We start from the raw sequence: 17,252 nt of genomic DNA, 5'->3' as shown, positions 1-17,252 counted from the left end.
CCGTTTAATTTTAATAAAAAGTTTGGAGGAATTTTTTAAAAATTTAAGTTTAAGTTATTTAATTTATAAAATTTATAAAATTTAAATGATTTTTAAATTCAAGTCAAAATCACCTAAGGCTCAAGTCAGGTTGGTATAAAGACACGAAGGCTTGGTTAAACTTTTGGGAGATCAACGAGAATGATGTTTTGCAAAACATTAATAACATTAAAAGTATTGTTACTTCTAAGTTCAAAGAAAAATGTGGCCTGAGAAAGATTTAGCAGCTGAAACAAAATTAAGTTATTATAAGAAGGTCATCAACCCCACCCTAGAAGATGAGAAGCATCTCTCTGTTTTAACTAGCTCAAAGAAGAAAACTAATATAGCAAAGATTAGAAATATCTCTCATGAGCTCCATAGTGAAACACGTCATTGGGCAGTTCCTAAAACACCATGGATGGAAAAGATCTGCCATCTTTGTGAGAATAGGAACATCGAGAATGAAAACTACTTCCTCTTAGAGTGCCCCACGTACAACCACATTAGATCTCATTTTCATAATCTTTGTCGCAATACTGACCTTCCCATCGTTTTAGGATGTCAAAATTATGGTGAGCTGTGAAGCCTTCTCTCCAAGCTTTTTGAGCATAGGGATAAAATCTTAAATCAAACTAAATAATTTGTTTCTTTAGGTCCGATAGACCAAAATTTGGTCTCACTGGACATTAACCATTATCATCATCATCATCAAAAATTTTAAAGTGTTGAATTATTTATACATAAAATAATATAAGTTCATCTTTAAGTAAAGATTTAATATGAATTTAGAAAATCAAAATTTTTTATTTGCAAATTTTTTGAAAATATAAAATACAATAGATTATTTTTCATTGTTTAAATTCTATTTTTAAATAATAAATAAAATATATGTAAAACAACATAACCTACCGTAACATATTACAAATATAATATCAATTACAATAAAAAAAAACCATCAAATTTTCACTATTATACGCGAACTTGGAATATAGTCCAATAAATAATTACTAATTAAATCATCATTCCTTCCTATATTCAAGGATATTTGTTGGACTCTATTTTTCCATTGACATGTTCTTTTAATTAAATCATAATTCCTTCACGTATTCAATAATATTGGTTGGCCTCTATTTTTCCATTAGTATGTTCTTTTAAGGAAAATTCCTTGAAATATAACTTTTTAATATAATACTATTATATGATATTTTAAAAATTAATTTAAATAAACTAATAAAAGGAGATATATATTTAAAACCAATTATCAAGATTAAGAAAGTTCATTATGTAATAACATATGTAATATAAAAAAACATATATGTAATGTAACAAAAATATATAATTTAATATTTTAGGTTTAAAATAAAATTATTGGATTTTATGAATATATTTAAAAAAATAAAATATAAAATTGAGACTATTTTAAATATATTAATTTATTTTAGTGATTGTTTTATATATATAATTAAAATATTTTATATAACATGTGTATTAAGACAAATTTGCAGACGTTGACGGTCGAGCCATCGGAAGTTCATTTGAAAGTCCTGAATAATTATAGGTTTGGCATTTTTAACTTTCATTTGTGGGTTTTGATGGAAATCTGCATATTAAAGATGAATTGAAGATGCTGGAGAAATGTGGCGCTGAGACCTTTCTATTTATAGAAGAAACAACTTCGACGTGAGTATGTACAAACAATTATCAACCAAATCTTGCAATCTCTTCTGACAACATCTGATAGGGATTTTCTCATAACAGTTGATGGGAAAGTGGTAATTTTCTTTCCTAAATCTATATGTATGCAACTATGTCAGTTTACTTTGGTTCTTTAGAAGTTATTGAGAATCTCAAGCGATATGTGCAGGAAGACCGTATTGATGAATGCCCTGATACTGAGTGCTTTTTCCCAAGGACTGGGACTGGTTTGTTATTCCCCTTGAGCCATCAGAAGTTCGTTTGGAGGTCTTGAATAATTACAGATCTGGAATTTATAGCCTCACATTTGTTTGGAGGTCTTGAATAACTAGAGGTTTGGAATTTTTAGCCTAGCATTTGTGTGTTTTCATGGAAATATCCATACTAAAGATGGATTGAAGATGCTGGAGAAATGGAGCAATGAGGCCTATCCATTTACAGAAGAAAGAATTGAATAACTCCGACGTGAGGCTCTAGATAAGGTCATCGATCAAAGCTTTTAGTCTCTTCTAACAATGCCTGATAGGCATTTTCTCATAACATGTAATGGGAAAAAGGTAATATTCTTTCGTGAATCTGTATGTATGCAGCTCTATCGATTGGGATTTTCTCATAACATCTGATGGGAAAGAGCTACAATTCCCAAGTCTGCATTTTTTCTGCTAATTTTTGCAACCAAGGGGTAGACTACAAGCCATATGGGGTTGGTGTGATCCATGAACTCTTGGTTAGTGTGTATGAGACAGTATGTTTTCTCCTTTTTTCTTGAATCTAGATGTTGGGTCAGTGAAATGAATATGTAGATAAACCCATGTAAATGTAGATTTGATATGCTATACACTAACTTGTCAAACTCAAAGAAATAAATATGGAAATCTTGAGTCTAGAGAAATTAATAACCGCTAGAAATTCCCATATAAGACACTCTGGTATATATGATACTAGAAAAAAAGACATGGAAGAAAAAAAGTATGGCTCGAATATGAAAATAATCGATGCCTTCACAATTTGGTGATGTAATGAAATATTTCATGGTACATACCAGACTCGGGTCTAGATAGGTCTGCACTAAATTTATAGAAATATATATGTAAGTGATTGAAGAGGGACTTATGCTAGCTAACTGCAATGAAAACTTGTGTAGAATCCAGTGCTTTGGATGGGAAACTAACAGGCTTTCTCATGGGCCTTCACTCGCTGATTGTTCCTCTACATCATTCCATATCTATGATCTCTAAGACATATGATGAACTCAGGAGGGATGGCATGTAATTAATCTTTGTGTACGTTGCAGCTGACATGGACCTGGAAGTTATTGAGACTTTCAAGAGATATGGGGAGGAAGACAGTATTAATAAACACCCTGATGCAGACAGCTTCAAGAGGGCACTTAGGATTTTTCCCAAGGAATGGTTTTTTGTTCCCCTTGAGCCATCGAAAGTTTGTTTGGAGGTCCTGAATAATTACTGGTCTATTTTATCCACATCCCTGATTATATAATGTAGAATACACCCAAAAAGAATACCATCAAAAGCATGCATATGTTCACTTAAATATACAAATCACTTGGCATTCATATCAAAATAAAAATTTAACAATATTAGATAATTAATGACAAACATTTATATAGCTATATCAAGGAGTATTATTCATTAAGAAAAACCTCAGAAGTGTTTGGCTCTCATCTACAACACCCAAAGCATTCAAGTTCCATGGGGGGTCTATATTCTATCCACCGAGCTAAAGTAGGAAGTGACTTTTGTATAGGCAACTGTGAGAGAGAAGACACTTGAGATAAAATGAAAACATAAGGACTCATTGATCGAGGTGGATCTTCACACACAATGGCATGGAAAAGCTCAAAATTCAAAGTGGTAGAAAAGCAAGAATCTTGACATCAGATCAAAGTGCTTGTCACCCTAATTCCAACAGTGCGAATGACACTCCAATCTGAGTCTAGATGGTGAAGTTATGGCAGAAAGAAGATTGCCTTGTTCCTTTGGAAAATGATGCTTTTTCATTAAAAAATGGGTTTTTAGGCTTAAAAGGAAAAAATGCAATCGGAGGGTCCAAAGGGGCAGACTTAAGGCAGGCGGATAGGAACCCTCAATCAATGATCTCTGATTAATTGGAGTGAGGGGCATGCTATGTGCAATATCAGGACTTTAGAACCAGCGACATACGATATAGCAATTGTCGATATTGGCATCAGCAGATGCCAAAGGCAGGTCCCCTCAGTCGTAGCAATGCGATACACTGATATCGGTGACATCAGTGATTAGCGATCCCCGCAACAAGGGCCTTTGATAGAGCAATTTTCTATTTGCGATAAAGCGCAGAATCGATAGCAGAATAGGGCTGATTTGATAAAATCTGAGATCCAGATTTAAGGCTTCGGTAAGAGTTTTCAATGTATTCCGAGTATTCTCTGTTTAATGGAAAAAGGCCTATTTTCGGGTTTTGGTTGTGCCTGTCGATCCTTCCATTCAACAGCTATTATTCTTTAAAAAATCCCCCAATTTAAGCGGCCTTTGTCACAAAGGAGACATTATAAGAGCTCGATTATTGGAAAAAGTATGGGGGAGAGGATTTTGGCACGCAGTTCGAGGGAGCAGCTTGTAGGAGGGGTGATTGGTCATTTTGTCTGAAAGGAAAATTTTATATGGTTTCTGCCCTTCTCGATGCCACGAATGCAGTGGTGCTACCCATTTCTCCATCTGAGTTCTCATTTTCTCAACCATTTTCCAAAATGGATGTATAAGCCTTCTTTTATGTAACTTATGATTGTATTCTCTTATTTTCATGCCATTTAATGAAAGAAATCCTCCCCATTGATCGAACAAGGCCCAAAGACGTAGTCCGAGTTGGAAAAACTCCGTTATCAAGTCTTGTTGTCTTCCTTTCGTGCCTTTATGTGTCTCTTCTTCTTTCATGTGTACACATTAAATTCCTGTGTTAAGCTACAATTTTCACATGTGATTCTTTTCATACATTTTAAGAAAAAGACCCTAGATCAAGTGGTATCAGAGTAGGCCTTTTTAGATGTGAAATGCATGTTTGTATGCTAACAAGAAAGAGGCTCTGAAGAGGTGAAGGGGAACTAGAGCCTTTTGATCCCGAACTAGGGCATGCACATTGAAGGAGGAACATGGCAGAAGATGAAGCTCATCTTGAAGAGGAGTGCGATTTCCACAAGAACTTCTATTCAATGGCAGAGAATGTCGGTAAGTTGGTTTTAAGGCTAGAGAAATTAGAAGGGAGAAACCCAGAAGAACAAGTTTCAGCGCATGGAAATGGTGGAGAAGAACCCCCTCCTTCTCCTTCCACGAGTGAAAGTTCTTCTTCCTCTCACCACCATAATCATAGAAATTCAAGGGATGCATCTAAGAAAACTTTCTTTAAATTAGATGTTAAATCTTATCTTCCCATGTTTAATGGTGAAAGTAACGTAGAGAAGCTTAATAATTGGATTAGGAAGATTGAGGTCTACTGTAGGATTCAGCAGATAGTCGAGGATGAGGCAAAGATTCAGATGGCCTCTCTACAGCTGAGCAACACTGCTATTGTTTGGTGGGAGAGAAAATTGCAGAGTAGTAAGAATGTGGGTAACCTCTTTTCCTCATGGCTTGGTTTTATTTTTGCATTAAAGGAACAATTTTATCCCTTGGGTTACAAGCAAAAATCATTAATGAATTGGTAGTATTTAAGGCAAGGCAAGGTGAGGATGTTCAGAGTTTTACGAAGGAGTTTAGAAAGCCAACACTGAATTTGGGTATTGCACTTGATACACCTGAAGTAGTAACTAAGTACATTGGCTCATTACATAGTTACATTAGGCATTCATTATTGTTGTTTGAACCAACCACTATTGACTCAGCCAGTGTGAAGGTAATTCATATTGAGAATAGGGGCAAAAATGAAAAAGATGATCATTCCAAAAAACCATCGTTCAAACCTCCCAATGGAAAATATAAAGAGAAATGAAAAGGAAAGGAGAAGAAAATGGTAGCATCCAAAGAAAGAGAAAGGCCATATTGCAATCACTACAAAAAGTAAGGTCATAATGATGATTACTGTTGGAAACAACACCAAGAAAAGAGATTGAAGAAGTATGGAGGAAAAGGCAAGAAGAAGATAGTGGTGACTACGCAGCAAGACCTTGGATCCAATTCTGGTGATGAAGCATTGATCACAATAGTGGGAAAAAAAGGTACTCTTACACCTCATTTTAATTTTGAATCACAAGAAGGCACTAGTTTTGTAAATGAGTCCCTTCCTAATGATCGAAAGAGAATTAAACTGTTTCATATCAGAGTTGTCATAAATCATACTAAAGTAGTGTTGGGTCCCTATAATACTAGTGATTACCCCATTACTATTATAGTTATACCCCTTATTTATATTGTTGTGCCCCTATTACCCCCATATTGTTATTTCTGTGCCCCATAGAATCCCTCTATTGTTATTTTTGTGGCTTTATATTATTATTGTTAGGTCGGCTGGATTATATTGTGACTCCTTAGACTCCTATATATAGAAAGGAGGTTTTGTCATTTGTATCATCCAAGAATTGTTCATTTATGTAATGTAAAGGAGGTTGCCCCCTAGAAGAGGCTGAATTCTAAGGCGTTGATCTATCTTTCCTATCTTTTCTTGAGCTGGTTTCATAACATTTGGTATCAGAGCTTTGGATTCTAGGGTTTTGCTGCTCCAAACAGGTCATCGTGGAATTTTTGCTATAACTTTGTTTTCGTTACATTTCAGAAGTCGCAAAAAAAACCCACTTGAGAAGAAATCGCGCTGAACCTTGCCTCCTAATTTCAGATCTTTTCGCATGATATGTGCGGAGATATGCTCTGAGGAAGTTGGTCTTTTTGCAGACTCCTGAATTACACGCAAAACAGGTGACCTGGGGAAAATCGTCATAACTTTCTTTCTGAGCATCGGATTGAAATTTCGTAAGAAGGTACAGAAAGAGGACGGACTGTAGTTTTCTTTTATATGTTTTTCAAAGTCAAAGGTTGAAACAGTGACATGTGGAACTTCATACAAGTTCGCTCTACTGAACTAGTCTATAATCAGGTCACTGTGGGAGATTGTGCATAATGCTTTCTTGGAGAATCCAATTTGGTTCAGAATAGTGGCATTGGAAAGAGGACATAGAAGGCTACTACAAGTCACAGTTTCAGAACTGGATGATTCGAAATTACAGAGATACATCAGATTCAATATCAGGCTTCTACAAAGTAAAAAAAGGTGTGTAGTTTTTTTTTTTATTTTTGCATAAGCTTGGTTTGAAGGAATTCAAAGGGCATAGTAAAGCATTATTATCGGTAACTGATGCCCCGAGGAAAGAAAATGCAAACACCTAGTAAGGAACCTGAAAGCTCTAGCATGACTCATGAAGAAGAGGAAGAAATGCTACATGATATATCAAAATTACAAGAACAAGTGCAACAAATGTCACGCTCACAAAAGCTAACAGATGCTAAGATAAATGGCGTTGAATCTAAGATAAAGGGCATGGAAGCTAAGGTGAATGGAATGGACGCTAAAATTGATGGCATGGATGATAAGATGGAAGAATTGAAGATAAATATGGATAAGTTGCTACAAGAAATGGTCACTAAGGGTGAAAGAGTACTAAAGGAAACTCATGATGAGAACAAAAGAAATGTTAATCATGATTCCATAGACTCTAATGTTGGATCGAAGACTCACCATGTTCCAAAAATCGATATGAGGAAGTTTGATGGCAAGGATCCCGCCACATGGATATTACAGATGGAGCAATTCTTCGATCTCAATAATGTGCAAAACACACAAAAGGTACGTATGGCAACTTTATATTTGGAACCAAATCAGTTTGTATGGTATCAATGGCTTTGTTCTCGTAAACAATTTATCACTTGGGCAATTTTTACGGAAGAATTGATAGCACATTATGAGGATACAAAAAGCAACACTTTTTTTAGCCAATTGATAAGTCTCAAACAAAAGGGTTCAATAATGGAGCACATTGAGGAGTTCCAAAAATTGAACATAAGGGTAAAAGATATTCCAGAGGAGCATAGGATTGATGTGTTCATAGGGTCTTTAAAGGATAATATCCAACATGATGTGCGCCTTTGGGAACCTGATTCATTAGAGAAGGCATTCAGGTTAGCAAAAAAAATGGAAAGCAAAATTATGGCAACTAGGAAGCATACCATTCACAACTATAAAGACGGAAGTGTTGTTGCCCATAGTCTTCCACAACCTACAAGGTTGACACCACAACAATTGGAAGAAAAAAGAGCAAAAGGGCTTTGTTACAATTGTGATAGCAAATACACAAAAGGTCATAAGTGTGCTGAGAAGAAATTATTCTACATAGATTGTGAAGAGGAAGAAGAAAAGGAGCAAGAAAGGTCAAAAGAAGAGGATATATTCCAGGAACAAAGCCTAGATGAAGAACAAATAAATCCGACCATATCTTGTAATGCATTGGCGGGAATTACCACTCCTCAAACCATCAAGATAGAAGGACAAATCAAGAAGAAAAAGGTAATAGTGTTGATTGATTCAGGAAGCACCCACAATTTTATTCATTGTAGGGTAGCAAAAGAATTGAATTGCTTCCTATATCCAGCACCAGAGTGTCAAGTGATGATTGCAAATGGAGGAACAATAAATTGTTCTGGAAAGTGCCATAATATCAAGCTATCCATGGGAGAATATGTATTGACTAGCCCAATGCTTTCCATTCCAATGGGAGGTGCTGATGTTGTACTAGGAGTCCAATGGCTACAATCCTTGGGTACAATAGCTTTTAATTTTCAAGAACTTTTCATGAAATTTTCTGTGGAAGGAAAGGAAGTTGAATTAAGGGGTATTGCAGGGAAACCAGGAAAGATAATCAGCTCTAATGGCATGACAAAGCTTCTAAAAAAGGAGCAAAGAGGTGTAATTGCACAATTATGTTCGCTAGATGTTTCCACATTGGAATCATCTATTTCTCCAGATCTCCAAAAAGTCCTGGACAATCATTCCAAGGTATTTGAGACTCCCAAAGGTCTCCCACCTATGCGTGATCATGATCATGCTATTCATCTGATTCCAGGAAGTGTTCCTCCAAACATCAGGCCGTACAGATATCCATATGTCCAAAAAAGTGAAATTGAACGTATGGTTGCAGAAATGCTAGAGGCTGGTATAATTCAACCGAGTCAAAGTTCTTTCTCAGCTCCAGTAGTATTGGTGCACAAGAAGGATGGATCATGGCGCATGTGTCCAGATTATAGGGAGCTCAACAAGCTCACTATTAAAGATAAGTTCCCCATTCCTGTCATTGATGAATTACTGGATGAATTGCATGGATCAATTTACTTCACCAAGTTGGATCTTCGTTCGGGATATCATCAAATCAGAATGAAGATTGAAGACATTCCGAAAACGGCATTTAGAACTCATGAGGGTCATTATGAATTTTTGGTCATGCCTTTTGGCCTTACCAATGCACCTTCAACATTTCAAGGTTTGATGAATTCAATTTTCAAACCATTCCTTAGAAAATTTGTGTTAGTATTTTTTGATGATATACTAATCTACAGCAAGTCTTGGAAGGATCATGTTGAACATGTTGACAAGGTGCTACAACTATTGGAGGAGAAACAATTATATGCAAAAAGATCCAAATGTTTCTTTGGAGTCCAGGAGGTGGAATATTTGGGTCATATTGTATCTCATGAAGGAGTTAAGGTAGACCCTAGCAAAATTAAAGCCATTAAGGAATGGAAAATCCCCACATCCATAAAGCATCTGCGAGGATTTCTTGGGTTGACAGGGTATTATCGCAAGTTTGTTAAGAATTATGGGAGAATAGCAGCACCTCTAACAACATTATTGAAGAAAGATTCATTTTCATGGACTCCGGAAGCAACAAAGGCCTTTGAACATCTTAAAGAGGCAATGTGCCAAGCACCGGTCTTAGCTACACCGGACTTCACAAAAACCTTTATTGTGGAATGTGATGCTTCAGGAAATGGAATTGGTGCTGTTCTAATGCAAGATGAAAGACCCATTGCTTTTGAAAGTCGTCCAATCAAGGGAAAGTTTTTAAGCAAAGCTATTTATGAGAAGGAAATGTTGGCAATACTCCATGCACTTAAGAAATGGCGACCCTACCTAATGGGAAGACACTTCAAGGTAAAAACGGATCATGATAGCCTTAAATACTTTTTAGAACAAAGATTATCCTCTGAAGAGCAACAAAAGTGGGTCACAAAGATGTTGGGTTATGACTTTGAAATCATCTACAAAAAAGGGAAGCAAAATGTGGTGGCAGATGCACTCTCAAGAAAGGATGAGGATGTGGAAGCATTGTTGTGTGCCATTTCTATTATCCAACCAGATTGGATAAACGAAGCAAAGGAGGAATGGAAGAATGACGAAGAAGTGTGGGCACTTATTCGAAAGCTACAACAAGATTCCAGTACTCTGATACATTTAGCTGGCAAAATGATTCGTTATGGTACAAAGATCGCTTATACCTCTGTAAGAATTCCCAGCTAAAACAAAAGATTCTTATGGAATTGCACACTTCTCCCTTAGGAGGGCACTCAGGATTTTTAAAAACTTACCACAGGGTTAAGAAGGAATTTTTTTGGGATGGCCTTAAATCAGATATTCAAAAGTTTGTGGCGGAATGTTTGGTTTGCCAACAAAATAAAGTTGAAACAATTAAGACACCGGGTCTATTACAACCTTTATCCATTCCAAGCCAACGTTGGGAGGAGGTTTCAATGGATTTTATCACAGGTTTACCCAAGTCTGAGGGAAAGAGTGTCATCATGGTGGTAGTTGACAGACTTACCAAGTATGCACACTTTTGTGCATTATCACATCCATTTAAAGCCAGTACAGTTTCTACTGCATTTATGGAAACAGTTCAAAAGCTACATGGAAACCCAAAGATTATTGTAAGTGACAGAGATCCCATTTTCACTGGAAATTTTTGGACAGAATTATTTTCTTGTCTTGGTACTCAGTTAGCTCATAGCTCATCTTATCATCCTCAATCTGATGGGCAAACTGAGATAGTAAACAAATGTTTGGAAGGATATCTTCGTTGCTTTGTATCTGATAAACAGACACAATGGGTCAAATGGTTGCCTCTGGCTGAATGGTGGTATAACACTTCCTTCCATACAGCAACAAAAATGACCCCATTTATGGCACTTTATGGGTATCAACCACCATCCATCACATCATATTTAAGAGAAAATTCTAAGGTTCAGGCAGTGGAACATCACATCGAACATCAACAACAAGTCCTCCAACTCTTAAAGGATAACCTCGTGTTGGCACAAAATAGAATGAAACAACAGGCAGATCAACATCGCAGTGAAAGAAGTTTTGATGTAGGTGATTGGGTATTCCTACGGCTACAACCATATAAGCAAATGTCCCTAAAGCAAGCTAAGAAGGATAATAAATTATCACCAAAGTATTATGGTCCGTACAAGGTGTTGCAAAAGATTGGTACTATGGCATACAAATTGGAGCTTCCTGCAGCTTCTCGATTGCACCCAGTTTTCCATGTTTCATGTTTAAAGAAGGTTATAGGCAACAAGCTCCCAGTTCAAACAATATTGCCAGAACTTGACGAGGAAGGAAAAATTATATTGGAACCGGAAGCAGTCACAGAAACAAGAACTCGACAGCTACGAAATCGATCAATTTCAGAGTATCTTATCAAGTGGAAGAACTTATCCGCTGAAGATTCCACATGGGAGGATGAGAATTTTATGCAGAAGTATCCAGAACTGCTCAAGCGTTGAGGACAACACTTTTTTGAAGGAGAGGGGCATGTTGGGTCCCTATAATACTAGTGATTACCCCATTACTATTGTAGTTATACCCCTTATTTATATTGTTGTGCCCCTATACCCCCATATTGTTATTTCTGTGCCCCATAGAATCCCTCTATTGTTATTTTTGTGGCTTTATATTATTATTGTTAGGTCGGCTGGATTATATTGTGACTCCTTAGACTCCTATATATAGAAAGGAGGTTTTGTCATTTGTATCATCCAAGAATTGTTCATTTATGTAATGTAAAGGAGGTTGCCCCCTCGAAGAGGCTGAATTCTAAGGCGTTGATCTATCTTTTCTATCTTTTCTTGAGCTGGTTTCATAACAAGTAGAAACTTTGGTTGATACCAGATCGCAAGCAAACTTAATTGCAGAATCATTGGTAAAGAAACTTGATTTAGAAACAAAACCACATTTGAAACCTTACCCTCTTGGACGGATACATGATAAAGAAAAATTGAATGTAACCAAGCAGTGTAAAGTAAAATTTGTAATCGCTTCTAAGCTAGTGGATGAAGTAGAACTTTATGTGATACCATTGGATATCTGTGTCATGGTGTTAGGGAGTCCATATCTATATGATAGAAAGGTAATATTTTTCTGTCAAGAAAAGAAATACCAAATCACAAAAGATGGGGTAGAATACATTGTGAGTGCTCAGCAAGATAAAAATCAATGCTAGCCTTATAAGTGCTGGACAAATGAAAAGGCTGGTGAATTCTAGTAAGGTTTGCATGCTTATGGTTGTAAGGGAAAAAGAGGTAGAATAAGATGATGCTTTCTAGGGCTGTGATTAGGAACATAAACAGGAATTATCTGAATTAATTTCTAATTATGATGAGCTGTTTCAGGAATCGAAGAGATTACCTCCAAAGAGAAAAATCCAACATCAAATCTGTTTGCAACATGACGCTCCTTTACAAAATATTGGCATGTACAGGATGTCGACCATTGAGATGGAGGAAATCAAGAAACAAGTGCAGGAATTGCTGAATCAAGGGATCATTAGGCCGAGCACTTCTTCGTGTGGCTCACCGATTGTCTTAGTCCCAAAGAAAGATGACACATGGAGGACGTGTGTGGATTACCGCACACTAAACAAAATTACAATGAAAAATCGTTACCCTATTCCACGCATAGATGATTTATTAGATCAGTTAAAGAATTTTGTTTATTTCACCAAATTGGATTTGCGCAGTTGTTATCACCAGGTCCAAATTGCAGAGTAGAATGTATGGAAAAATTCCTTCAAGACCAAACAGGGACTGTTCAAATGGATGGTGATTCCATTCAGATGTTGCAATGCTCTAGCCACTTTTATGAGGGTCATGAATGATCTCTTTCAGCCTTTCATTGATGAATTTGTTCTTGTATATTTAGATGATATACTTGTCTTTATTAAAACTTGGAATGAACATGTGTGTTATGTGAAGAAAGTGCTTAATGTATTGAAAAAAGAAAAACTCTATTTAAAGTTGTTAAAGTGTGAGTTCGGGAAAACCTCTTTGGGTTACCTAGGTCATATTGTTGGTCATGGTCAGTTAAAAATTGATCCCTCTAAAGTTGAAGCAATTGTAAATTGGCCTAAGCCTACTAGTGTAATCGAGGTCCATAACGTTTTAGGTGTATTCCAGTATTGGAGGATATTTATTGCCAATTTCTCTATTATTGTAGCAACTTTCAACACATTTACAAGTGTGAAATATGTCTTCCAATGAGGAGGAAGACAAGAGAAGTCCTTTGAAACATTAAAGGAAAAGATTAGCATCGTTCTAGTCTTAGCCATACCCGATCTCCAACATCCATTGAATATCGAAACTAATGCCAGCGGTTATGCGATCGGAGCTGTACTGATGTAGAAAATGAAGCTGATTTGTTACCATTCTGAGGAGTTTTCTCAAGCTGTGATAAGTTATCCCACTTATGACAAGGAGCTTTAGGCCTTGGTGCAGAGTGTGAAAATGTGGAAACACTACCTGATCGTCAAGGAGACCATCATCCATACAAATCATGAGCCCTTGCAGTACCTTTAGTTGCAAACCAAGTTGCAACAATCTCGTCATTTCAGGTGGATGGGTTTTCTTCAACAGCTTCATCTGGTAATAAAGTATAACAAGGGCACTAGCAATAAAGTGGTCAATATTCTATCTCGCCCTCCTATTTCTTCTTCTGTTATTTTACATAATGATTCATTGTCTTTTGAGAGTTATGTTGAACAATATGCTAACAATGATGACTCTAAAGAGATTTATGCAAAGCTAACCCATGGTTCATAGGTGGACAACTATCACTTGCATGGGCAATTGTTGCATCACCTTGGCAAATTATGTATTCCCACAAGGGAAAGAGTACATGTAATTTTAGAGGCCCACACCTCTCTTGTGTCTGGACACTTTGGTGTCAAAAAGACTTTATTTCATGTACAAAGATTTTTTTTTGGGCCTCATATGAAGAACATTGTGACTCACTATGTAATGGGTTGTGTGATGTGTTCTATTTCAAAGCCCTCTAATAGAAAACTCGGCTTCTACACACCACTCCCTATTTTGAATCGTCCATGGGAAAGTGTGTCAATGGACTTTATAAGAGGTTTGCCTTTGTCTAGAAAGAGTCATGGCTATTTGTATGTCTTTGTTGACCATTTTAGCAAGATGTGTATTCTAATGTCTTATAAAAAGCATATCAGTATAGAGAAGATTGCTTATATTTTCTTTCAGCATGTTTGGGTCCATTTTCGATTACCCACATCGATTGTGTCAGATCGAGACTCTCGCTTTCTCAGAGAATTTTGGACTAGCTTGTGGAAGATGATGGATACCAATTTGAAAAGAAGCACGGAATTTCATCCATAGACTAGCAGATAGACAGAGGTTGTCAACCGCACCGTGGTACACTTGTTACGAGGCTATTGTGGAAAACATCCTAAGTTATGGGATGAGCATCTCCCATATGTGTAGCATTCCTACAATCGAGCAGTGCACTCATCTACGTAGAATTCACCTTTTGAGACATGTTTTGGTTACCTCCCAAAGGACCCTTTTAATATGTTTTTTGGAAGGGACGATGACTTCAGTTGATGTAATGATAGGGACAAAGCTCAGTAGTTCATTCAGTGAATCGAGTTGATTCACCAAGCGGTACAAGAGTATTTGGAGAAAACTCAAGCCTGTTACAAGACTCGACATGACAAACATTGAGTCAACCAACAATTCCAAGTGGTCGACAAAGTGTGGTTGTGCATCAACAAGGACAGGATGAAGGGATAATGGAAGAAGTTGTGACCAATCAGGTATGATCCTGTTGGGTCCCTATAATACTAGTGATTACCCCATTACTATTGTAGTTATACCCCTTATTATATTGTTGTGCCCCTATTACCCCCATGTTTTTATTTTTGTGCCCCATAGAATCCCTCTATTGTTATTTTTGTGGCTTTATATTATTATTGTTAGGTCGGCTGGAGTATATTGTGACTCTTTAGACTCCTATATATAGAAATGAGGTTTTGTTATTCGTATCATCCAAGAATTGTTCATTTATGTAATCTAAAGGAGGTTTCCCCCTCGAAGAGGCTCAATTCTAAGGCATTGATCTATCTTTTCTATCTTTTCTTGAGCTGGTTTCATAACATTTGGTATCAGAGCTCTGGATTCTAGGGTTTCGCTGCTCCAAACAAGTCATCGTGGCATTTTAGCTATAACATTTTTTCTGTGCCATTTCAGTCGTCACAAAAAAAAACCATTTGAGAAGAAATTGCACTGAACCTTGGGTCCGAATTTCAGAGATTTTAGCACGACATTTGCGGAGATATGATTTGAGGAAGTTGGTCTTTTTTCAGACTCCTGAATTACATTCAAAACAGGTGACCTAGGGAAAATCGTTATAACTTTCTCTCTGGGGATCGGATTGAAATTTTGTAAGAAGGTACAGAAAGTGGACAGACTGTAGTTTCTTGTATGCATGTTTCAGATTCAAAGGTTGAAACAGTGACTCGTGGCATGTCGTACAAGTTCGCTCTACTGAACTAGTCTAAAAGCAAGTCATTGTGGGAGATTTCACATAACTCTTCCTTGGAGAATCCAATTTGGGTCAGACTTGTGGCATTGGAAAGAGGATGCAGAAGGCTACCATAGGTCACAATTTCAGATTTGGATGATCTGAAATTACAGAGATACATCAGATTCAATATCAGGCTTCTATAAAGTGAAAAAAGGTGTGTAGTTTTTTTTTTAATTTTTGTGTAAGCTTGGTTTAACGGAATTCAAATGGCAAAGTAAAGCATTATTATTGGTAACTGATGCCCCGAGGAAAGAAAATGCAAACACCTAGTACGGAACCTGAAAGCTCTAGCATTACTCATGAAGAAGAGGAAGAAATGCTACATGATATATCAAAATTACAAGAACAAGTGCAACAAATGTCACGCTCACAAAAGCTAATAGAAGCTAAGATAAATGGCATGGAATCTAAGATAAATGGCGTGGAATATAAGATAAATGGCGTGGAATCTAAGATAAAGGGCATGGAAGCTAAGATGGATGATTCGAAGACAGATTTGAATAAAGACATGGCAGATTTGAAGACAGATTCGAAGATAGACATGGTAGGTTTGAAGACAGATTTGACAAATTTTCTACGAGAAATACTTACTAATGGTGAAAAGGTTGTAAAGGAAACTCATGATGTGAACAAAAGTAATGTTAATCATGATTCCATAGACGCTAATGTTGGATCGAAGACCCACCATATTCCAAAAATCGATATGAGGAAGTTTGATGGCAAGGATCCCGCCACATGGATATTACAGATGGAGCAGTTCTTCGATCTCAATAATGTGCAAAACACACAAAAGGTACGTATGCCAAGTGTATATTTGGAACCAAATCAGTTTGTATGGTATCAATGGCTTTGCTCTCGTAAACAATTTATCACTTGGGCAATTTTTACGGAAGAATTGATAGCACATTATGAAGATACAAAAAGCAACACTTTTTTTAGCCAATTGATAAGTCTCAAACAAAAGGGTTCAGTAATGGAGCACATTGAGGAGTTCCAAAAATTGAACATAAGGGTAAAGATATTCCAGAAGAGCATAGGATTGATGTGTTCATAGGGTCTTTAAAGGATAATATCCAACATGATGTTCGCCTTTGGGAACCTGATTCATTAGAGAAGGCATTCAGGTTAGCAAGAAAAATGGAAAGCAAAATTATGGCAACCAGGAAGCATACCACTCACAACTATAAAGACGAAGTGTTGTTGCCCCTAGTCTTCCACAACCTATAAGGTTGACACCACAACAATTGGAAGAAAAAAGAGCAAAAGGGCTTTGTTACAGTTGTGATAGCAAATACACTAAAGGTCATAAGTGTGCTGAGAAGAAATTATTCTACATAGATTGTGAAGAGGAAGAAGAAAAGGAGCAAGAAAGGTCAAAAGAAGAAGATATACTCCAGGAACAAAGCCTAGATGAAGAACAAATAAATCCGACCATATCTTGTAATGCATTGGCGGGAATTACCACTCCTCAAACCATCAAGATAGAAGGACAAATCAAGAAGAAAAAGGTAATAGTGTTGATTGATTCAGGAAGCACCCACAATTTTATTCATTGTAGGGTAGCAAAAGAATTGAATTGCTTCCTATATCCAGCACCAGAGTGTCAAGTGATGATTGCAAAT

Source organism: Pinus tabuliformis, chromosome 1_1 (assembly GCF_031772625.1).
Source record: "Pinus tabuliformis cultivar Carrire ecotype Pingquan chromosome 1_1, CPIR1, whole genome shotgun sequence".
In the NCBI taxonomy this organism is placed as follows: Eukaryota; Viridiplantae; Streptophyta; class Pinopsida; order Pinales; family Pinaceae; genus Pinus; species Pinus tabuliformis.
This window is presented reverse-complemented; position numbering follows the sequence as displayed.